The following is a 15,289-nucleotide window of genomic DNA, read 5'->3' on the forward strand; positions in this document are numbered from 1 at the left end:
GACCTTTCCTTATGTTTATCTGAAGGGACTGGGCGGCCACACTGTGTTTGGTGTCAGTCTGCCATGTTCCCTAGTTTATGTGGGTAAAGAACCTTTGCCTCTTCTGGGAGGACTAGATGTAGTTGTCCTGAGTTACAAAAGAAAAATACCAGTCTGCTAGCGGGGAGGGCATAAAAGTCTTATTAAATATATGCATGTGGTTATGTCTAGCAGATTCTGTAAGGTGAAGACCAAGGTGATTCTTGGAGCCCTTTGAGGAAGAGCATACCCAAGCTTCTGCCCTCCTGCTGAGAGATAGGGTGGAGATTGTCTTCTCCCAAATCATTTAGTATAATACCTCCCACCTGTGAGTATTCCATAAATATTTCTTGAATGAATGAGTGAATGAATCAGTAAATGAGTAGAGTCATCCAGAGGTGACTGGGGAACAGGCTGAGAGATCCCTACACTACCTTGGTTTATTTTTATTTATTTATTTATTTCTTCTGCTAAACTCTGCTCTAAGGGCCTGTGTGGCTGCACTTCAAAGAAATCACTTTGAAGCCTCCCAGTCTCACATTCCTGATGGGTGAATCATTTTTTTCTTAAGGGTGGATAAGACCAACTCCTCTGGTTTCTACGTTTCTTTTTCATTTCAGTGCCCACCTCTTACTTGGCTACCCAGAAAAGTTCCCTAGTAATCCTCCTAACTCTCCTCTATCTAAATTATATTCCCCAAGATACCTCTTATGAAACTCCATTTTCTTCACATAACTTCAGACTATTTCTAATTATATTCATTTGTGTGACAAATCCTTCCTGCATCTGTTTTCTCCACTATATTATAAACTCCTTAAAGGTAGGGGACCATGTTTATTTTCTTATCTCGGTATCCTTAGCACCTGCCACTGTAGCTGACACATAGTAAGCACTCACCAAGTGTGTCTTAAATGAATGAATGAACATATTAGTGAATAAATTGTATTTGGAAAGAAAATTCGTATTAGGTTAGTGAGTGAATTGGGGGGATATTTTAGTCAGCTTTTTTTTGTCACTGTGACAAAAAGACTTGACAAGAACAACGTAGAGAAGGAAAAGTTTATTTAGGGCTCATGGTTATAAAGGTCTCAATCCACAGATGACTGATTCCATAGCTCTAGGCCTACGGTGATCCAGAACAGCTTGGTGGAAGGGCACTGAGGATGGAAGCAGCTCATGACACGTCAATCAGGAAGCAGAGAGAGCTCTGCTCACCTAGGACAAAATATAAACCCCAAAGGCATGTCCCCAGTGACCCACTTCTTCCAACAGTTCTCCACCTGTCTATAGTTACCACCCAGTTAGTCCATATTAGAGGATTAGTGCATTGATTAGGTTATAACTCTCATAACTCAGTCATTTCACTTCTAAACTTTTTTGCATTGTCTTACATATGAGCTTTTGGGGAATATCTCGTATCTAAACTATAACAGAGGATAAAGGCCAGAGTCCAAAAGGCCTATTCCAATCAGACCTTGCGCCCTTTCATGAGTTTGCGATTCTGGAAGAGGATGACGTGGTTAGCAGACACAAGTCACGTTGTAGAGTCTACCTCTGGCAACTGGCTAGTGCTCTGGACTCCTGGGAGCCTTGGAAACTTTCTCTTCCAACTCTACTGAAAATAGCAACTTCTTCCACCTTTTCAGTAAAAGCTTTATGCTTTGTCACCAGGTATCCAAACCTCAAAAGGACTCTTGACCTTTCCCTCTTCCTCACATCACACAGTTTCACAATACTTCTTGTTAGTTTTCCTTTCCATTCCCATGAGGACCTTTTTGATCTTGTGTATTAGTCAGGTTTCTTTTTCTTCCAAGTTACAGACATTCAACTCCAGTTACCTTAAAAACAAAAACATCTCGAAATGGATCACTTCTCTGGGAATATATTGGATCACATCTCTGGGGACTTGATGCAGGTAGCTGACTGCAAATATGTCTAGATCAGGGAATTGGATGTTGCTCAGGATTTCACCTCCCTTGCCATCCCCCTACTAAGCTTTTTAAATGGTCAACTACAACTACGGGGTCAGAACCTCCTTAGAGCATCAGAGAGAACTCTGCTTGCACCCATGTGCCACTTCTGAATGACTCACTATGGGGACCTAGACACATGGCTCTGATTGGCCTGGTCTGGGAAACATACCCTTGTGACCTTTGAGTGAGGAAATGTACAATTGGTACAATCATAGACAGAGTTCTCCAAAGAAAAGAGGAATTATGGGCTGGGGGTGTAGCTCAGTGGTAGAGTGCCTGCTTAGCCTTGGGTTTAATTCCTAGTACCAAAAAATAAAAATAAATAAGAGGAATTATGTTACCAGGATAAGCTGTGGTGCTAGATAATCAAAAACAATAGAATGCCTTCCTGCAATTCCCCCGTTCCCCTGCTTCCAGGTGCAGTGATGGGTTAAGGAACCTACCGGATGTAGGATATGCAGGGAAAATGAGGATGTGCTATAGAATCAGATTGTTTCTGTCCAAATTCTAGTTCTTTCTCCTATCAGCTATGTTATTTTGGGCAAGTTAACTTCTCTAAATCCAATTTTCACATTATAAAACAGTGATAGAAGGCATTTGGTGGAATATTATTCAACCTTAAATGGGAAGAAAATTCTGGCACATGTTAAAATACAGCTGAACCTGGAAGACATTACATTAAGTGAAATAATACAGTTACAGAAAGAGAAACAGTTGATAACTATACCTATACAAAGTACCTAGAATAGTCAAATTCTTAGAGATAGAAAATCAAATGGCAGGTGTTCTGGTCTGGGGAGTGTAGGGAATGGGAGGTGCTATTTCAGAGATACAGAGTTTCAGTTTTGAAAGATGAAAAGAATTTTGGAGATGGGTGGCAGACAGTGATAGCTGCACAACAAGTGAATATATTTAATATCCTTGAACTGTGGTTCAAATGGTGAATTTTATATTATATATATCTTATACAATGAAAAGAAAAAGAAAACAAAAGTGTTAAATGAAACAACATGGGTACAGTACTCAGCACAGTGTGAGCTAAGTACTGTATCCATATTAAGTCCTCATAAATGCAAAATATTATTCTCATAAGAGCCCTAAGAGTGAGGAATTAATGGTTCAATATTTATAGCTGATTAAAGAAGACTTGGAGGTTAATTGGTCCAAGCCCATCCAACTAGAAAGTGGCATAACTAGACTCAAATTTAATACTTGGCTCCATTCTGTCATGCTATTTCCCAGCATACTGCTTGCTAACTACTACTGCATAATATTTTAAAGTGCTACTTAGATTGTGTTAAGTTTCTGCTTAACAAAACTTAAGGGACCTTCCCCAGATTCCTTTTCCTGGTACACTTCCTTTGGCAGGTTGACCACAGTTATAATTCTAGCTTCATCTCAATATCAAGGCCCTGCTTTAGCCTGCCCTGTGTTCTCTGGGTCTGTCACATATGCTGGTTCTCCTGCTGGGCCAAGGCTGAAACACTGCAAACACCCCCAACTCTTCCAGGAAACTTTACCTTCCTGGGAAAGAGACATATTCCCCTTTCCTCTTCAGGACTGTGGATAGCAGTGCATAATTTACTGTTGGATCAACATTATTAATTTGGCTATTCGCATCTTACCTCCACATTCAACTCTAAATTCATGGAGGCATGTTACTTCTTTAAATTCCTATCAAGGACAGTTTAGCATTTTGCATTGAGGATCAACTTGATAACAATTCTTTAATGATGTTATGATGATGAGTTCGCACAACTGTGATTTTGATTAAAGAAAAGGATGTATTTATTATTATTATTATTATTAGAGAAGATACTGGAACTTTTCCTCATACTTTCAGGTCAGTTCAGGACATAATGTTTCTCAGTCAGCATGGAAATAAAAAGATCAGCCTGGTTAAAAAATTGATCAGCTGGTGGGACTATGTGAGAGGTGGTAGATGTCTCCTGTGGCTTAAACTTGGGTAAAAGAAGTAGGCAAAAGTATTTATGAAGCAACCAGAGATGAAGTGGTGGGTTTTTCCAGACTATCTCAAAAAAATATAAAAGTTCATTTCAGGTTCTGTAAATGGCTCCTGCTGTGCAAATACTTGTCTTTGCATAGCTGAAAAAGTTAATGAAGTCAATAATCTTTTCTAAATGACACTACCTCTCACATCCAGCCCCTTCACAATTGCTATTCCTCCATAGACAGTGTGAAGGATCTGTTGAAGTTTCCCAGGAAGAGACTCAAGGTCAAGGTGCTAGGGTGCCCTAAAATGGCAATTCTGACTGGACATGTTCTGATTGCTTGGTTTCTGTTCTTTAAATATTTTAGATATCACTTCTGGACAGAAGGAAAAGCCCTAGAACTACAGACAGTTCTATGTGGTAGGATATTCTCCCAAGTAATGGGAGAATAACATAGATGAAGCAGAGAACATAGGAAAAGACCCAAATTTGGAGGAATTCTAATCAATGATTTGGGCCAATAAACAATAGAACACTGTTAGTCACAGAAGTACTGTAAATACATACACATTTTTGAAGAGTGAGAGAGACTATTTATGAGGATTTTATTAGAGACTAGGTAAGAGATGATATAGATGAATCAACAACTTAGCAGTACCAGTGGATAGGAAGGAATGGATGGAAGAAATATAGTCTAGGGTAAATTTTACTGAATTTATGATTGCCAGAGAAAGTGTGCATAAATGTAAAAGTGTCAAGAGTAAAAGTGTCAAGAGGAGTCCAACTCTGAAATGTGAATATTCTAATTCATGGTATGTGCCAAGAATATGTTGATATATCATGTTTATTTTCATTGTCTCACCTCAAAGCTCAAGGAATGAGTCGTGGTTGATTATACGTAAGACACATGAGTTGAATGTATATGCTGGCAACTCTTGAAATATGTAGTCACCCCACCTGACCGAATTTTTGATCAGTGAGCATCTAGACAGGAGTAGCACATTTAGAATTGCATGGATCCAGCTTCCTGGCTGAAGGAATATGGGGAATGTTCTGAAGGCTGATGGGAGCCATGAAAACAGCAGCCTTTTCGTAACCAACGTACACAGCATCATTTCCCCTTCCTTGTAGTAGTTGAATTCTGGGTCTTTCCCCACCTAGCAGACAATTGGGCTGAGAGAACTGTGATGGGAATGGGCAGCACCCTGAGTTCAGGAAGCCCCAGAGGAAAGCCTTGGAGTTATTTCCCAGGATGGAGCAGAGATTCACCCTGCTGAAGCCTCTGTTCATAGTGAAGGAAAAGGTAAAAAGGTTTGTTTATGATATCCTTGGATTTACCTTTACAACCATCTTATTTAATAGTTCTTTAACTTTGCTTGCCTAAGGAAACATAAAAACCAACAGGCAATTTTAAAAATTCTCTAATTTTCTAAATTGGTATTTATTTCAAACATTATTTAGTTAAAGATGGCAGCAATTTCCTTTTTAAAAGGGCACCAAGAAATACAGTGTCTTTACAGTTTAAAAACAAGCTGTGTTCTGGACCTAGAAAGAAATATTTAGATGTCTTAACCTGAAAATAACCTCTGAATTTTCCCACACTCTAACAAATCCCTAAACTGCCAAATGGATATGTACCAACATTTCCAGATTCCCCTGGGAATACATTTGAGAATGCTTAATTCCAAAGAAAGAAAACATTAGGGAGAAATATATACACTCAAAAAAATAGGGCTTTACACCAAATAGTGCTCTTGTGTCACAGGAAAATATTTCAAGTATAATATGAGACACACACACACACACACACACACTAAGTTATTTACACAATAAAAAGTTCCATTGTAATTTAGGGGGGTTTTTGGGTCCACAAATTAATACTTGTGTTTTACTAATATTTTTAAAATAATGAAACAAAAAGTTACACCTCTCTTCATTCACATTTCTTTCTGGTGAAAGAAAAACACATTTTTTTTTCTATTCTAAAAGAAAGACAAATAAATATATTCCTCCCACCTTAAGCTTGTTTTACTAAATCCAATCCCAGATTGAATTCAGCCAGACCATTCTTCATGCCTGCTCCTGAGCAGAAAATCACCTAAACTGTAGATTAGCGCTATTATCAATCCTTGGTTACCTCCTTATCTGCAGGGTGATCTGATAATTTAACTCTTCTGCTCTTTACAACAGCTGCTGCATCCCTCCTCTCTCCAAACATCTGGTCTTCACCTTATTCTAAAGAGATGACTTTGGATAATATTTCACACAGAAAATATAAGCAAATCATGACCCAAATTCTAATAGGATTTTATAATAAAATAAAGAGGTTATAAGCATCATCCAGCAAAGTAAATACATAAGGATAATCGAGAAAAACAAGAACAATAGGGGTAATATTGACCTAAAACTTATCAAACTATAAACCTGCCTCAATTAAATAATGTGGAATTGTTGCTGGAAAAGATAATATGTCAATGTCATAGACCAGAGACCACATGTAAGAATAAAATAATAAAATAAAGATAGCATTTCAAAACAGTGGAAATGATAGAATATTTAACAAGAGGTATTAGAAAAAAATGTCTGTCTTTCTGAAAAAATATAAAATTGCCTACCACTCCTCACAAATTAAAAAAATATTAGATAGGTTGAAAAGGCTGCATGTTAAATGTAAAATAATATTATAGAAGTGCTACATGGAAATATAAGAGAGACCACACTTCTCATAATCTCAGGAAAGTCAGGCTTAACCTGAGAAAAACCCAAGACTTTATTTCTGGATAGTTCCATCTAATGCTCATACTCTTTCTTCCTGCAATAGCAGTGGTCATAGTACTACTCAGGCACTACCCTAATTCCTCATATCACTCCTCTTTATGCATCTTTGTATCCTTAGTGGTGACTGGCAAAGTAGGTGCTCTAGTTTTATTGATTTGGCTTGACAACTTAAAATTATTTTATGGTTGAATCTTGGGGGCAAATAGACTTTAGTAATCAATACCTAATACACAAATGATAGCAAGCCTTCCTCTTTTATAAACTATTTTCAAATAGGTTATTTGATGAAATTCCTCCCCCACATTCCCAAACCCACACAACAGTAGAATACAGGCAGGGAGAATGGTAGCATTCACGATTTACCCTGTCGCCCACACCCCTGCTTCCCTAGAGAAATGAAGATATTTCTCCAAAGTTTTGGTCTGGGTCTCTTTCAATTAGGCCATGTTATCTCTAATTATAATTTAGTACAAAAAAAATAAACAAACAGGTGGGTCTTGGAAATTGCATTTCCTAATTCTACAGAAACACATAGTATCTGGAAAAATAGCATTAAGAACTAATGTTTAGGTGTACCTATTTTTTTTTTTTTTACAAACAGATGGTATGTAATACCTGCTATAAATAACCAAGCCAAGCCATGTCACAATTTTTTGTTGTTGTTGTTATTGTTTTGTTTTCATGTTCATTAGGCATGGTGGTAACTTGTGCACCATTTCAAAACCTCCCCGTCTCACCTCTGACTCCAGTTGGTGCAGTGGAAAGCCATTCTGAACTAATTTGAAGCATGTCACCTGACTTTGCCTCATTCTGCACCTTCCACCTCTCACTTCTTCTCCTGGGGCTTCTGTGGAGTCCACTGGGCACTCACGTGTGTGCAACCTGAAAAGAGAGGCATCGGTGCCCAGGGGCCACCTCCATCCAGGGAGAGGGAAGCCTTTAAGTAAACTGTCCCCTGGAGGGGCAATTCTGAATCACAGTTCACTTAAGGCTTTTCAGAAGGTTGTATGGGGTCAAGTTTCAGTCACCCACAGCTCTGAGCAATTTAGCGACCTATCTTTGTACTGGCCTGCCTTCTGGGTTTCACTCCTCCTCTTCCCTTTTCCTGCTCCCTGGGACGCATCCCCAAATGAAACCAGCTGGGAGTTCTGATTTGGGAGGAGCTCAGACACAGACAGGTCAACCACTTTCTTTTAAAGGACTCTTACTCTACAGTACTACTTCCTGAAATTTGTTTCACACTTTCAGAAATCCCCGAGTTCATTATCCCAATGGACTTATGAGAGACATCACTATTTCCATTTGATAGGTGAGGAAACTGAGGCTCAGAGAAGTAAATTTGAACAGGGTGACAACAACTAGAGAATGGTAGAACCAAGACTTGGCAAAGGTCCTCTCAGGAGAGGTCAGTGCAGGCTTTGTTATAACACAGCTGCCTCCTATCAAAATATTTGCAGAGGGCTTTGATCTCAGTGCCTAGCACTCTGGAAAGTGCTCTTTCTTGCTTATCAGCTCTGTGCCATAACACTCACAGCTGTTCCAAACACGTCCATGTTTTTTTTCCAGCCTCAGATAGACCAAGCGTAGATGCCTTTTGTTGTTGTTGTTGTTGTTGTGAACAAGTACAAAGGAATAGAGTAGTAGCTAGTAAGAGTTGAAATGACTCCCAGATAGATCACTCCTCCAAACCTCACTATTTAAGGTCAGTAAATTTAGAAAAACAAAACAGAAGAAAACTGTCCAGGTCTCGGGTGATAGAGCCCTCGCCAAGCAGCAGTACCTGAGTGAAAAAGACCCAGGTGTTGTAAAAGACAAAGAGCTCAAGTTAAGTTATCAGGAGGGAAACACTGAAGAGGAAGCAGAACCACAGATTGCACCAGTAAAGAAGAGAGGCATCCCCGGCCAGGGAAGATGGGCATTCCTGCCCACTCCCTCTGGATGGAGGCATGCATCCAGGTGCCATCCTTTCAAAAGAGTGTGCTGGAGCATGCTCAATCGAAAGCAGCCAGGGAGTTTATAAATATAATTGAAATGTTCTCATATAGGACCTCTGAAAGAATTCAATTCCTTTTGGAATTAAACATAAAAAGACTCAAGAAAACCATAATAGTGATTTTCAAATATGTGAGACTGTGATCTTTCTAGTGCATTTTTTTTTAATCCACTAAGTCAAGCATTCTTTGACCTCAGTTGAGCCTCCAATCAATTCATCTACCTTTTTCTCTTTCCCACAGGACCAGCTGGGATTTCATAGGCCAACATGGTCATCAATTCCCTGTTTATACCCTATTTGGTGCTTGCCTCAAGGCTGAAGAGGGGTCAGAGGCAGGAGCATGGGATGGGGCAGTCTCCCAGGATCTAAGACTTAACTTTCCTCCTTGGCTATTAGGAGGGAGGGAACTTTCCTTTCTCACCCTGCTGTTTTCTTCCTTGCAGGGAAATAAACTTGTGTCACACTCCTGGCTTCTGTCCACTCTCCTACGCACCTTTCTCTGCTCCATCCCCACCAGATGAAATGATACACCCAAGATTGGTGACTTTGGAAGGAGGCACTTGGGCCTCACCAGATGGGAACACCTTCTTGCCTCTCTTCCCAAGCTTGGCAGGAGTCACTCATTTCTTGCTTTTTCTTTTCCATGCTATAAATTTCAAGGAAAGTCCCCTGGGAGAGGTCTGGGATGGTCCATCGGAGCTTGGGCCTCAGTGGGTAGCCTTGATTCTAGGGATTAGTATATGGAAGCTCATTTTGTTTTCAAATCAAAGCCGTATTTTCCAGTTGCTATGTTCCTCCATCCCAAAGGGATGTTTGCTGTCATCCAAGAATATTGATTTTTTTTTCTATTTGTGAGAAATGGAGGCAAAAGACCCCATGGAGTCAGCTTCTCCCTCCCTCTCTCTCTCTCTCTCTCTCTCTCTCTCTCTCTCTCTCTCTCTCTCTCTCTCTCTCTCTCTCTCTTTCTCTCTCTCTCTCTTCTCCATACTCACCTCCTAGCCTAGTCCCAGAGAGAATGTGCCCCAGACTGCACCTATGCACCAGGGAATTGGTTGAATGTAACATGAACGTTTGTGACATCCAATAAAATGATTAACACTGTTATGTTTTAAATGAGACCACGTTTAAGGGGTATGGGCAAAGGGAGGCCCAGAGTTTTGGTCTTAAAGACCCAACGATAGCACTGAATCTTAGGTGACCCCAAACCCTTCATCCTGCCAGGCAATCCTAATAGATTTTTTTGATCCACTCACTCTCCTATTCTTCTAAAAGGATGATCTCACTGATTCTTCTTTGTCCCTAGGGCCTTTTTACTTTCAACTGCCGAGCTTGCTCCTTATTTTACTTAGAAAATAAAAGCATAATGAGAGCTTTCATATATGTCTGTCTGCATCTGTGTCCTACGGTGCTGCCTTCCCTCCCACTGCAAGGCTCCTTCTGTTCCTGTCCATGATCCTCTCCAAGGCCAACTCCACCTGTGTTCTGGATCTCTTCCCTTCCCCTACGTAAGGACCTTGCTCTTGCAATTGTTGCCATTTTTTTGCATCATCACTTTTCCTCTCTGCTGGATCATTTGGATAAACATACTGTGAAATTTCCCATCTTTTTTTTTTTTTTTCTTTTTCTTGGTATCAGGGATTGAACTCAGGGACATTTGACCACTGAGCCACATCCCCAACCCTATTTTATTTAGAGAAGGGTCTCACTGCCTTGCTCAGTGCTTCGCCATTGCTGAGGCTGGCTTTGAACTTGCGATCCTCCTGCCTCAGCCTCTGGAACCTTTGGGATTACAGGTGTGGTCCACTGCATCCAGCAGATCTCCCACCCTTAACAAACACCGCCTTCCTCTTACCCCCATCCCCTTCCAGCTACTGCTTCATTTCTCTGATTCTCTTCATGAAAAATTCCTTGAAAAAGTTTGTTATACTAGCTGCCTCTTACCCCCTTTCCTCTCATCTTCTCCTGAATGTACTCTAGTCAGGCTTTCTTCCCATCATCCAGGGTCTCCTTCAGTCTATTGTCAAGATAACCAGTGAACTCCATGGTGCAATTCTTGGTCCTCATTTTACTGGATCTATTACCACCCTCCTTTCCTTCCTCCTACTCCTTCTCTTTCTCCTCCTCCTCTTTTTTAAGTAAAGGCTTTAAAAAAAAAAAACAAAACAGTTTTACATTCACAAAACACTGAAAGAAAGGCACAGAGATGTTCCTCCTCCTTCTTTAAATACTGGCTTTGTTAGCCAGCCTTGAAGACATCCTTCTCTAGGTGTTTTGACCTCGGTGGCTGCTTCTCAATCTCCTTTGCTGGCTGCCTTATCCAACAATGTTGTTGGAATAATCAGGAGTGTGGTGGAATATGGATAAGTGTTCAGATTAACAGAACACAAGATTCTACGATTCTGTGGAATTATGTTCCCAGAGGTCAACAGTAGCTCCCTAAATACCAACCCAGGGATCTCTCTTCAAGTGTTCTCCTTACAGATGAAGCTTCTTCTCTCACTTCCCTTGATTTAGAAGGCAGTGTGGAACTGGCTTGGTCGTCTGTGCCCTTTTTCACTATCCTCAGGCCTCTTTGCCCACTTATTTTCTTCCTCTTATGGGCTCTTTAAGCCAGTCTAGGTTTTAACCAATACTGCTTTTGACCTTCTGCTCTCCTGTTAATCATTATCCTTGGATGATATCAAAAGTATGAGAAAGTTAGCAAAAACAGCTAGAAGGAATAATTAAAACAGCAAAACACACTCTCCTCTGCATTTTGGTGATGAGTCCTGATTGTGATTTAGAACCCCCAGGTTTGAGACTAGCCTGCCACTTAACAGACTACTAATTTGTCTGAACTTCTGTTTCTGTATTTTTAAAAAATGGAGATAATAAGCCTCTGCTTTACATCCATTATCTATGGGTTTGAATGTTTTATGTATGGAAAGTTTTGTAAAATATCACCTAAGCTGTCAACAGAAATTCTGTGGTGATAGACCACAAAAAGGAGTCACTAAAACATTTTTTCTACTGGAAAAAATAATCGATACAAGGGTTATCTTTTCATTTCTGTTTACTTATAGGGAGAAGGTTTTGCTTGCTTTTTAGGCACTGTATCAAGACTCAATCAAGTAAAAAATGCATTGGAACTGTTCATGAACTTGGAATTGTTTTTCTAAACAATTAAAAAACTTGCAGCCAATGAAATTGAGCTGAAATACTTCTTTTGCCCACATCATCCAGGCCTGCGTTTCACTCCTAAAAGTTAATACCCTTCAATTCTTCACTGACTTCACTCACACCCGCCCCGCCTGTTTGCTGATGAGAGCTGGAATCTGGCTACATCATCCTCCCCAGAGAAGGGGGCTCACGTGGCATATCAGCGCATTCCTGTGCAAGAGGGGGGGGGGGACTCTTCAACACAGTCCAGGCTGAGCTTTCCTGTTAGCTGCAAATCAGACAAGGGGTCCACCTTGGTTGACTTTCACTTGTTATCATTCTGTGGGAACACCTTCTTGTGTTTCCCCCACGATAGAGAAGGGAACCCTTTGGGAGAGGGGAAAAAATGAGAAGCCATGAGAAACTGGACTAGTTTTTAAAAATGGCAGCATTTTAAAATTGCTCAGTGAAGATTTTAACAGCTCTTGTCTAATTGTTAACACACAAACCTCCCTAACCAGAACGATTGTGGGGGATGACTTCTTAACTGGATCTAAGAATCAACTCTTTCCCAAAAAGCCTGTTAAAAATTACACACTTGGAATTTTGTCTCAGTCTGACTCAGCTGTTGAATCCCTTTTTGATATTTCCTGGGGGGTGGGGATAGGAAGGGGATAAACAACCTGATTCTATTTAATCTAGAACATATATATATATATATTTTTTTTCAAATCTGGTATCAAATTTGAATACTTGCTGAAGATAGGGTGACCAACCATCCCACTTTGCCTGGGATGGAGAAGTTTCCTAGGGATATGGGACTTTTTGTGACTTGGCAAACTGGACTAAGTTGGATCCCCGTAGAGAGGAAATTGTCCAAATCATCCACAGGATATGAGGAAACTGAAGCCCAGCAAGATGCAGAATTTTCCAGGTATCACATAGTTATCTAACACTGGCTGCAGTGCTGAGACCAGTACTCTAATGTCCTAAGTGCTTGTTCGAAACTCTTCTGACCCACTGCCCTTTTTTATGATAATGAGATACAAGTTCAACAGCGATGAAGAAATTGAGTTTGATAACTGACTTGCTTTGTTTAATTAATATGTGAGCAAAGGAAAGCAACAATCCAAGTGCATTCTAATCTGTAATTATAGGGATGCAAATGTTTTAAACCATGTAAAAATAATATCCACTCTACCCACGTTTGTAACAGTGTTATTCACAACATGGAATTCCAAATATGGAAGCAACCCAAGTGCCTATTGGTAAGTGCATAGATAAACAAATGTATATACATACAATGGAATATTATTCAACCTTAAAAAGGAAGAAAATTCTGATATATGCAACCTTATAAATGAACCCTGAGAACACCATACTGAGTGAGATAAGCCAATAATAACACAAATACTGTATGACTCCACTGTGAGGAGGTACTCTGTGTTACCTGCTTTTATTTTTGTATTTATCTTACAAATCTAAGATATAAATAGTCTTTAGAGTATTTGACTTTTCTAAGTAGTCAAAATCACAGAGACAGAAAGCAGAACAAGTTGCCAGGAGGTGGAGGGAGGGAGGGAATGGAAGTTAGTGTTTAATAGATACAGAGTGTGTTTTGCAAGATGAAAAGAGTTCTGGAGATGGGTGGTGCTGATGGTTGCTCAAGGAGAGGAAGGTGCTGAATACCATTGAACTGTACACTCAAAAGGGCTAAGATAGTGAATATTTTGTGTATTTTATCACAGTTTTTTGAAAGGAAAAAATAAAATAATGACTAGAAATATTCATCTATTCCATTGGCACAGGGTTTCTGTTAAAAAGCTCTGCAAAGTGCTTTGAAGTCATTTATTAGCTCTGGGATGTTTTGTCAAATCAAACCACATTCTTTAGATAAGGAGTTTAGCTTGCTTTGATATTTAATGGCCTTCCATTTAGCTGGGCATAGACCTTCCAGATGGGCAACGCCACCTACACCCAGCTAAGAGCTCACTGCTGAGCACACAGTAAATGCTTTATACTCATTTTCTTTTTTCAAATAAATAAATGACAGCAAGGCCCAACATTCATTTTGAACATTTGTTTAGAAGTGGGTTTATCTTGAAGCTGGTAAAGCTTGAGTTTAAGAACCTTTCTTTTGCATGTTTCCCAGAACCTGGGAGGGGCCTTAGCAGTATGTTCACATAGTCATACATTCACAAGTAAGAATTATGCAAAACTAAGATTTTATTTATTTGTTTGTTTGTTTGTTTATTTTGGGGGGGTTGAGGAGGGAGGGTACTGGCCATTGAACTCAAGGGCACTTAACCACTGAACTGCATCGCTAGCCCTATTTTTGTATTTTATTTAGAGACGAGATCTTACTGAGTCGCTTAGTGCCTCACTTTTGCTGAGGCTTTACACTTTGGCTTTAAACTCTCAATCCTCCTGCCTCAGCCTCCTGAGCCACTGGGATTACAGGTGTGTGCCACCATACTCAGCCTATCTCTTTTAATATTATTTATTTTTGCAGTGCTGGGTGTCAAACTCAGGGCCTCATGTATGCTAGACAAGCACTCTTGTCACTGAGCCACATCCCTAGCCCTATCTTCTTTTTATTTAGGAGGACTTTTAAAAGTCTATAATCTTTAAGTTCCACAAAACCTGGATCTTCTCAGGTGCTTATTGTCTTTCTGTTCTGCAAATTACTTTTCTTATTTCCCCCACAGAATCCAGACAACCACCCTACGAGGTGGGTGCTGTTACTATCTCTACCTGGAGCAAACTAGGTAATCAGTCAGGTCTCTCCCACAAGGGAGTGACATGCGAGGATTTGTAGTTGGACAGTTGAATCCATTCTACAACTCCACCAAACACAAGGTGGCCAAACCTAACTTCAGTGCAGGTCAAATGAGCTGTCTCCTTGGTAAATACTACCATTTCACCTGATGCAACTGTAATAACAATAATGATGAAGACTGGTCTTTTAAAATAACCTGTGATTTGGGGAAAACATTAATTATACAGGCTTTTCCTGTCCCCACCCCCATTTAGTATTTTTGTTTAGTAGATGGAAGGCAATTCAGGAAAGAAGAGGGAATGAAGAGGGTGAGGCTGAAGAGGGAAGAGAAAGGAACAGAGATGTCATTCCACAGCAAGGAAGATTACCTTGCTCTGTCCCCAGCTTCTTGATCTTTCTTTTCAAAGGCTGTTCAAGGGTGCTTTGTCCCTTAGAGAGTGTCACTCCTTTTTAGCTTTTATTTGTATCTGAGATGACTCCCCACCCCCACCCCAAGACTTCTACCCTGTTTTTTTCGTCTAAATACTCTGCAAGTCAAAGGGCAGAAAGGGATCTTCCTTGTAAACACCTTCTGGGCTACTCCCGGAAAAGGTGAGTAGCAACCGCTGCATCCTGCCTTTATTCTGACTCTTGGAGCAAATAACACAATTTTCTGTTC

At 40.1% G+C, this 15,289-nt stretch overlaps 1 long non-coding RNA gene across 1 annotated transcript; it reads right to left on the bottom strand.

Annotated features, from left to right (window-relative positions):
* Positions 1-1,063: 1,063 nt before the first annotated feature.
* LOC144368143 (uncharacterized) lies at positions 1,064-11,354 on the bottom strand. The gene is made up of 3 exons (XR_013427921.1): positions 10,656-11,354; positions 7,459-7,636; positions 1,064-1,856 (listed from the first exon to the last, which is right to left on the bottom strand). It is a non-coding gene; the product is annotated as an uncharacterized LOC144368143 (long non-coding RNA).
* Between the last annotated feature and the right edge of the window lie 3,935 nt (positions 11,355-15,289).

This window comes from Ictidomys tridecemlineatus, chromosome 11, assembly GCF_052094955.1.
Source record: "Ictidomys tridecemlineatus isolate mIctTri1 chromosome 11, mIctTri1.hap1, whole genome shotgun sequence".
In the NCBI taxonomy this organism is placed as follows: Eukaryota; Metazoa; Chordata; class Mammalia; order Rodentia; family Sciuridae; genus Ictidomys; species Ictidomys tridecemlineatus.